This window comes from Microtus oregoni, unplaced genomic scaffold (assembly GCF_018167655.1).
Source record: "Microtus oregoni isolate MIOR12 unplaced genomic scaffold, Mior012 000014F_ref0000157, whole genome shotgun sequence".
NCBI lineage: Eukaryota > Metazoa > Chordata > Mammalia > Rodentia > Cricetidae > Microtus > Microtus oregoni.
In genome coordinates this window covers 9,269,856-9,278,351 of record NW_024543073.1, presented here as the reverse complement: position 1 = coordinate 9,278,351, position 8,496 = coordinate 9,269,856, and the positions used below count along the sequence as shown (strand labels likewise).

The following is an 8,496-nucleotide window of genomic DNA, read 5'->3' as shown; positions in this document are numbered from 1 at the left end:
CTCCAGACGACGCGGGCGCGCTAAAATGACGTCACAGGATCCCGGCGCGGCGCGCAGGGGCGAGGCCGAGGATGATAGGCGATAGGTTGGAGGAGGGGAGAGGAGGGAGGAGCTCGTGTTCAAACCCAGAGGCGCGCGGCAGCCAACGCAGCCCTGTGCGCTTGCGTGGTACACGGAGCCGTGCGCAGGCGTGGGTACCCGTTACTATGGAAACCGTAAGTCCCGGGAAAATCGGTTGTTTTCCTGGGCTGGTTGAAGTGTAAGTCAAAACCATTTCATCTTCACTCTTCTAGATATCAACTACTTGTTTCATGGGTCTGTCACAGCACAAGAGCGTTATCAAAAGAATCCCATGCACCATAGGAATTTGTTCAAGTTTGGACGGGCTTTATTTTGCGGTTTTGTTTTTTTGTTTGTGTGGGTTTTGATTTTTGCTTTCTTTTATTTTGTCTTGTTTTAGTATTGTGTCGGCGGAGAATTAAGAGGCTCTCACGAACCCAGGCTGGGATCACAGCCTTTTTTGTAGCTGACCATCATATCGTGACTCTCCACATCCCAGATGTTCAGACTACGTGCATGTCTCCCAAGATCTACATTTTCTATTTCCTGAACTTGAGTGTTCTACTCCACAGCAACACCACGGGTGAAAAGATTTCAAAAGACCAGTGCTATCTAGCCCTGCAAGCTAGTTTACGCTTTTTTTGTTTTTAAGAAGAGAACTTGTGAGGAATATTAACTGTATTCATAAAATCCAATAGAATTTGTTGTTAGCTTAGGATGTGCACAATACAGTCTCAAGATCTTTAGGTTGAATGACCCATTTTAATCCCCAAGACAATCCTGTGAGGGAGATCCATTATTATGTCCATTTTACAAAAGAAGAAGCTGGAACACAGATAAGTCAACATGCTTAAGTTCAATAGCTAGTAAATACAAGCGTTGAAGTTTGTACTAAAAACAACAGTAAGCTCTTCTTTATAAGAATGTCTCTCATACAAAGACTTTTTAAAATCAATACAAAAATAAAAATTCCCTCAATACAAATACATGATGTTGTCATTGAAGGTCTGGTTGACACAGGTGCAGACGGAGCAATAATTTCATCATAATCTTGACATTTAAATTGACCTCTTCAGAACGTAATGTTCAATTTTTAGGGATCAGAACTTTATCTCAGGTAAAGTAGAGCGCAAGATGGATTTAATGTATAGGAACAGAATGACAAAGAGGAATATTAAAACCATATGTGACTAACATAGCAATGGAATATGTAGGGATGTGATGTGTTACAGCAATGGAATACTCAATAATATTCCCCCAATCTTAGAAATAAACCATAAATTAACATATTTATGGGGAAAAGGTTTTTATTTTTATTATTTGCGCTACAATAAACTTTAAAATCAGCACAACAATTCCAGAACCTGGGAGACAAAATCAGGAGGACTGGCACACTTTTGAGAGCAGGCTTCATGGTGTACTCCAGGTGAGCCAGAACTACAAAATGCAACTGTGACTCCAAAAGCAAACAAACCACCCATGAAACTTCAAAAGGAACGAAATAAAGAAGTTATACATATCTAAAGAGCCTGGAATAGGCTGAGAAAGCTCAGTGGGAGAGTGCTCGCCTGTTATGCACGTGACAAAAAGGACTGATTCTGTGAAGCAATTTTCATTTTCCATATTCTACTAGAATTAACTATAATGCTCAAGCTGATCAGATGAAGAACCGTCTCCAGGAGCAGGCCGTGCTAAATAGAGTCAACTCTGCAAACAGAGGTGTAGGTGAGCCAGCCCCGAAGCTGTGACCATGGGAGAGCTGTCCTCATTTCTTGTATGACAGACCAACCTTATGTCTGCCCGACCCAGACACAGGCATATGACTTGGCCTGCCCCTCTATGTCCTGCTGGAGCACATGAAGGGACCTGACCTGCAGACCTGGAGCTGCAGGATTTCCACAGCACAAGGTCACATCAGGATACCCAGGAAGAGTCCTATTGAGGACACGGCATCAATAGTGTAGTAGAAGCCTCAAACCAGACCAATGACACTTTGCAACAAAAACATGGAAGCAAAGATTGTGGGCAGAAGGGTTTACAGTGTGACTTACTGTGCCACACTACAGCTTCCATGACGAGATTTCTATATTTTCCTCTTTTTTCCCTCTTAAATATTGTTTTATTTGGTGGGAGTACAGGGGCAGAGGGTGAATGCAAAGCGACTGGGAAATGAATGGGATCAAGATAAATGATGTAAGCTGGGCGGTGGTGGTGCACGCCTTTAATCACAGCACTTGGGAGGCAGAGGCAGGCGGATCTTTGTGAGACTGAAGCCAGCCTTGTCTAAAGTATGTTCTAGGACAGGCTCCAAAGCTACACAGAGAAATCCTGCCTTGAAAAAGAAAAAATAATAATAATACATGTTGAGTAGAGGCTGTTTGTTTGTTCCCAGCAGCTCAGACACAAAATAAACACTCAGAAACTATATTATTTGTCATACTGCTTGGCCAATAGCTTAAGTGTATTGCTAGCTAGCTCTTATATCCTAAACTAACGCATCTCCATTAGTCTGTGCATCACCACTAGGTTATGGCCTATGAGCGAAGTTTTCGCGAGCTCCAGCAGAGGAATCAGCCTCAGTGGCAGCTACATGGCTTCTCCTGACTCTGCCTACTCTCTCTATATATCTCTTTCAGCCTGGCTTTACTCTGTTAAGCCATTGGCTGAAAGCAGCTTCTTTATTAACCAATGGCAATAAGACATATTCACAGCATACATATACAGAATGGTACACCAATGTGTGCCATCTAACTATACATAAAAACTGAGAGAGCTTGGAAAGAAATTTTAGACACTCACACACACACACAAGTTTAGCTGCATTTTTTTGGATGGGCTCTGTTTGCTGGCAGTAAACAGGGGCACTTCAGGTCCTTTAAGAGAGATCTTCCTTGTGGTTTCAAAATGGCCGCTAATTGGTCTGTGCTGCACCACATGACTACCTCTCGGCCTATTACTTTTGAATAACTTAAAAAGTGTGTGAGAGTCCATCTGCATCCATGCCATGGCACACGTGTGGAGGTCAGAGGTCACCCCTTCCATTTCCATGAGGCAGGTTTCTGCCACAGTGCAGGGTACTCTGGAATAGCTGGCCTTCAAGCTCCCAAGCTATCTCTACCTATAGGAGTGCTACACAACAAATCCAGCTTTGGGGGAGGGGTAGGAAATGTGGGTTCCAAGGATATAACTCAAGTTCATTAGGTTTCAATCACTAGCATATTTTACCTGCGGGAGACCATCTCGAAGAGGATGAAGACCTAACAAAACACCAAAAGAAAAAGTTATTTTAGATCTATTTATATCACAATTCTATGTGTATGAGTGTTTTCCCTTCATGTTTGTGTTCCGTGCTTATCTGGTACCCAGAGGTCAAAGCAGCTATTAGATCTCCTGGAACTGGAGTTACAAACAGTTGTGAGCTGTTGTGTGAGTGCTGGGAATTGAACCTGGGCCTTCTGCAGGAGCAACATGTACTCTTAAACACTGAGTCATCTTAAACCCTTTTTAATCTGTGAAAAAGCTAAATTGGCCATGCAGTACATTGAACAGCCTGGAAATATCTCTGTGTATGGTAGCAGGAATCCTCCCCACACCACCCCCGCCTGCCCAGGCAGGGAGTGCTGAACCATGGGCATGGTCTCAGCTACTTTCCTCCTAAACCAGAGCCTCCTAAACCAGGCCCACAAACCCAGTTCAAGTGCTCTGTAGACAGACCTCCGGAAAGAGTTGGAGCTGTTTGTGCTGGTGAGCCAGGAAGTCACCACCACACATTTTTTGCTGCTAATAATGAATCTCCAGGAAGACCTCTCTTAAAGGAGCCATTAGCACCCCTGCTCGCTGCCACAAAACAGAGCCCATCCAAAAAAAGAAAAAAAAATGCTGGCTACCAAGTCTCTAACCCTCAAACAAAATTTGTATACCTTCCAGGCAGGCAAAAAAAAAAAAATGTTTTAAAGAACTAGTGAGAGGAGTTGCACCCTTCTTTTAGGGGCAGTAAACTGTTGGAATCACTAAGATTCCCACGTAATATTTATGTTATGTACTTCCCTGGCTATTCCATGTCTTTATCTTCCTCAAATTTTTTGGTTAGTGTGGTGGTTTGAAAGAAAATGGCCCGTAAGAGGAATGGCACTATTAGGTGGTGTGGCCTTGTTGGAGGAGGTGTGGCCTTGTTGAAGGAAGTGTGTCATTGTGGAGGCAGGCTTTGGGGCCTCATCTTATATAGATGAGGTCAAGCCAGGCCCAGTGAGACAGATCACTTCCTGCTGCCAGCATATGATGATCAGTTCCTTTTCTTTTCCAGCACCATGTCTACCTGCATGCCACCATGATGATAATGGACTAAACCTCAGAAATTGTAAGCCACCCCAATTAAATGTTTTTCTTTATAAGAGTTGCCATGGTCATGGTGTCCCTTTCCAGCAATAGAGTCCCTAAGACAGTTAGCTTTATGGGTATGGTTTTTCTCTGCATTTTCTTATTTCTGGCTGTTGTAGTTGGACTTTTTCATCTGACTTTCTTTGGACCACCAGTCCCCAAATTATGACTTATTATTAATTATGAAAGTTTGGTCTTTATCTTAGGCTTGTTCTCAACCATATCTTTTACCTTAAATTAATGTTTCTGTTAATCTATGTTCTGCCATGTGGTTGTTTATCTCTACTCCATTCTGTATGTCCAGCTCTTTCGGTAACTTGCTGGCATCTCCTGCCATGCCAGATTCTAAACCTTAGTTCCTCTCTCTCCCTGGAAGTCCGGCTAATTCTCTTCTGCCTAGCTGTGGGCCATTCACCTCTTTATTAACCTGATCAGGTGCCTTAGACAGATGACAACATAGACAAATCTTCAATTAATGTACAAAAAAATTAACCACAACAGGGTTGGAAGGGTAATAAAGTAATACTGTACTCTTATAGTGCCTGGAATGGAAATTGTAGCACTGTTATTATAACTGTCATGCTCTCAACCTTCCCACCCCTTTCAAAATTTGTTAGTGATATGTGTGGTGGTGCACGCCTTTAATCCCAGCACTCGGGAGGCAGAGGCAGGCGGATCTCTGTGAGTTCGAGGCCAGCCTGGTCTACAAGAGTGGTAGACAGGAACCAAAAAGCTACAGAGAAACCCTGTCTCGAACATCCAAAAAAAAAAAAAAAGAAAGAAAGAAATGAGGGGCTGAGTTCCAGGACTAGCTTCTTTCCATCTGTAGTGCTCCAGCTGATGGTTTTACTTGCTCAGCTGTCCCTTTGATACTTTATTGTTTTTCTCTTTTGCAGTTTTAAGTGAAGCTGTGTTAATTCAATTTTCATTCCAGCTCTCTTATAAACTCCACATTTTAATATCTAAGTCAATCTCAGAAGTGGGGGAGGCACCATCAAGAATTTCACTCCACCTGGGTGATGGTGACACACACCTTTAAGCCCAGCATTCAGGAGGCAGAGGCAGGCAGATCTCTATGAATGAGACCAGCGTGGTCTACAGAATGAGTTCCACAATAGCCAAGGCTACACAGAGAAACCCTGTCTCAAAAAAAAAAAAAAACAAAAACAAAAACAACAACAACAACAAAAAAAAAAACAAAAGCAAAAACCAAAAAAAGGACTTCTCTCCAGAACAAATAATTTTTTTCCTCCCAACATCCAAATCAAATGTCTCCTGAAACCAAAAACTAACCTCCCCAAAAGGGTCCCACATCGATAAAAAGCAATAAAAAAAAATCATATTCTAAGTAGGCAATAAATTTCACCTTTTTCTGTGCTTTCTTTTGATCTTCAAAAACTTGACCATCCTAGTAGCTTATGAAAATATAAACTACAAGCTGGGCAGTGGTGGCGCACGCCTTTAATCCCAGCACTCAGGATGCAGGAGTAGATGAATCTCTGTGAGTTCGAGGCCAACCTGTACTACAAGAGGTAGTTCTGGGACAAGCTCCAAAGCTACAGAGAAACCCTGTCCACCCCCCCCCCCCAAAAAAAAAGATAGGAAAGAAAAACGGAAAAGAAAGGAATATCTAAGCTGCATTCCATTGGTTCCTTAAACATTAGAGATAATTTTAAAAGAAAATCCTTGTGCAGACTCACAATCAATGGCCCGACTCACTTGACGACATATATGGCACAGAGGTCAAGAAAGAGACACGCGGCACGTGTCATCAGGGGATGCCCATCTTCAAGGCGTAATGTTATTTCAAACGGCATAAATGCAACTCCAGGTATGAAAGGGCATCAAAGTCTACGAGACAACACTGATGTCTCAGTTGTTCTTCATGGAGACAAGCATTGCCAGACTGCCACAGTTCCCCACGTGTGAAGTATTTCCCTCCATATTTCAGCACTTCATTGAAATGTCGACAATCAGTCAGAAATTCTCATGTGTGGATGTAGAGATTAGGACAGCTGTCAAATCATTAATCACATAATTGAGCTCTCTCCCTTCCTTGGCATATCTACTCAGTAATGGAATACATTACTCTGATAACCTGATAACAGCCCCCTTTAAGATGACCTCAGATGGGCTGGAGAGATGGCTCAGTGGTTAAGAGCATTGCCTGCTCTTCCAAAGGTCCTGAGTTCAATTCACAGCAACCACATGGTGGCTCACAACCATCTGTAATGAGGTCTGGTGCCCTCTTCTGGCCTGCAGACATACACACAGACAGAATATTGTATACATAATAAATAAAAAAAAAAGATGACCTCAGATGACACCTCATGTTCTTCCCATCCATTTCTTACATCTGTCAATCACCAGCCCATCAGTCTCCACCATAGTGACCACCTTTGGTTTCAGTTTAAGTGTTTCCCATATATGCCCCCATTCCCAGTTCCCAGAATCAGTATATCTTTGTCAGTATTGTCTTCTTTGCCACTGTCCGTCATGGTCTGGGTATATGCTAAGTCACCTTTTGACAAATCAACATCCCCACTAAGAGTGAGATATTTCCAAACTGCTTAAGATGCAGAATTTCAACATTTTGGTAAATCAAAACTTCACCATACACCACTTCATCCACGTCTTCCTCAACTGGACATTTATCAGCAGTTGGCCAGTATCTGTTGATGACCTCACCTTGAGCCTCAGGAAGTAAATTCTTCATCTGTCAAATACAGTCCTGCTTCATGTCTTTTCTTTTTTTCTTCTATTTTGTTTAAAAAGATGTCAGCTTCTTGTTTGTCTTGTTCGTCACTGTCCTAGCTCTGAAGCTTCAGCAACACCAATACATGTGGGTAATTCTCAAATTGGCAAATCTGCCCTGTGGGGTGTGTGTGTGTGTGTGTGTGTGTGTGTGTGTGTGTGTAAATTGCTAAATAGCTGTGGTCCTGTCAGGTGTGCAGTGACCCTGCAATCTCCTGTTCTTGGAAAATCTTTTCCCATTCTTGTTCCTGTTCCTGAAAAAGGAAAGGCCTTTTTCAGAATTGTCTCATCATTAGCTTTGGCATCGAGTATGAAGTCCAGATTGTGCTGTGCTGTTGACACAATGTGGTTGTTTGGATAGGAGCAGGTCCCATAGACTCACATGTTTGAATGCTTGTCCCATAGGGAGTAGCACTATTAGGAGGTACCACCTTGAAGTGTGTCACTGTGGTCTCATAAACTCAAGTTACACTCAGTGTGGCACACAGTCTCTTTTGCTGCCTGCTGAACAAGATGGAAAACTCTCAGTTCCTTCTGAGCACCATGTCTACCTGCACACAGCCATGCTTCTCGACATGATGGTCATGGGCTAAACCTCATGAAGCCAGCCCCAATTAAATGTTTTCCTTGTGAGAGTTGCCTTGGTCCTGGTGTCTCTTCAGAGCAATAGAAAAACAGAAACCAAGACACATAGTGAGAAGGCTTGTGCCATGCCCCAGAGAGGCAGCCTGGCAGTCTTGGGTGTCAACAGGTGTATCAGACTGCACCCCTCCCCTTAAAATAGTAAACTATTTTAATAAGCAGGGATAATGTCATGTCCATCCTCTCCCTCCTACCATATGGCAGTGACTGGCATACTATAGACACTCCGGTATTGTGCATATTAACAGTGACAAAAATGAAGTGACAAGGGCTTTAAGTTGTCTGTAGTGACTCCATTTTTGTACCTCAGATGAATTTTGTTTTGCAGAATATGTTGCTAGTAACTGTAAGGGAGGAGCTTAAGAAAAACAACTCCTTATTTTTTACTAATCGCATATTTTGGCTTTTGTAACTATCTACTTAACTTACAACTGCTGGATGGAAACCTTGGGGACTCTACAGTCAGAATATGGACCACAAGAAAGGCTCAGGGCTGCACTTTAGTACTGAATACCCAGTTGTCGTCAGCAGTCTGGAATGAAGACTTGCAATAGGCTCAGAGACAGTGTCCCCGTGGTCTTCTTTGGTGAGAGCCCCCTAGCAGTAAAACTATTACAATAGCTGAAAATTTTTCTAGAATTCGAATTACAGCAAAGGAAGGGC

General features: G+C 42.7%; 1 pseudogene; it reads right to left on the bottom strand.

Moving 5' to 3' along the window:
- Positions 1-6,238: 6,238 nt before the first annotated feature.
- Positions 6,239-8,073, bottom strand: LOC121455604 (annotated as a pseudogene).
- Positions 8,074-8,496: the final 423 nt, after the last annotated feature.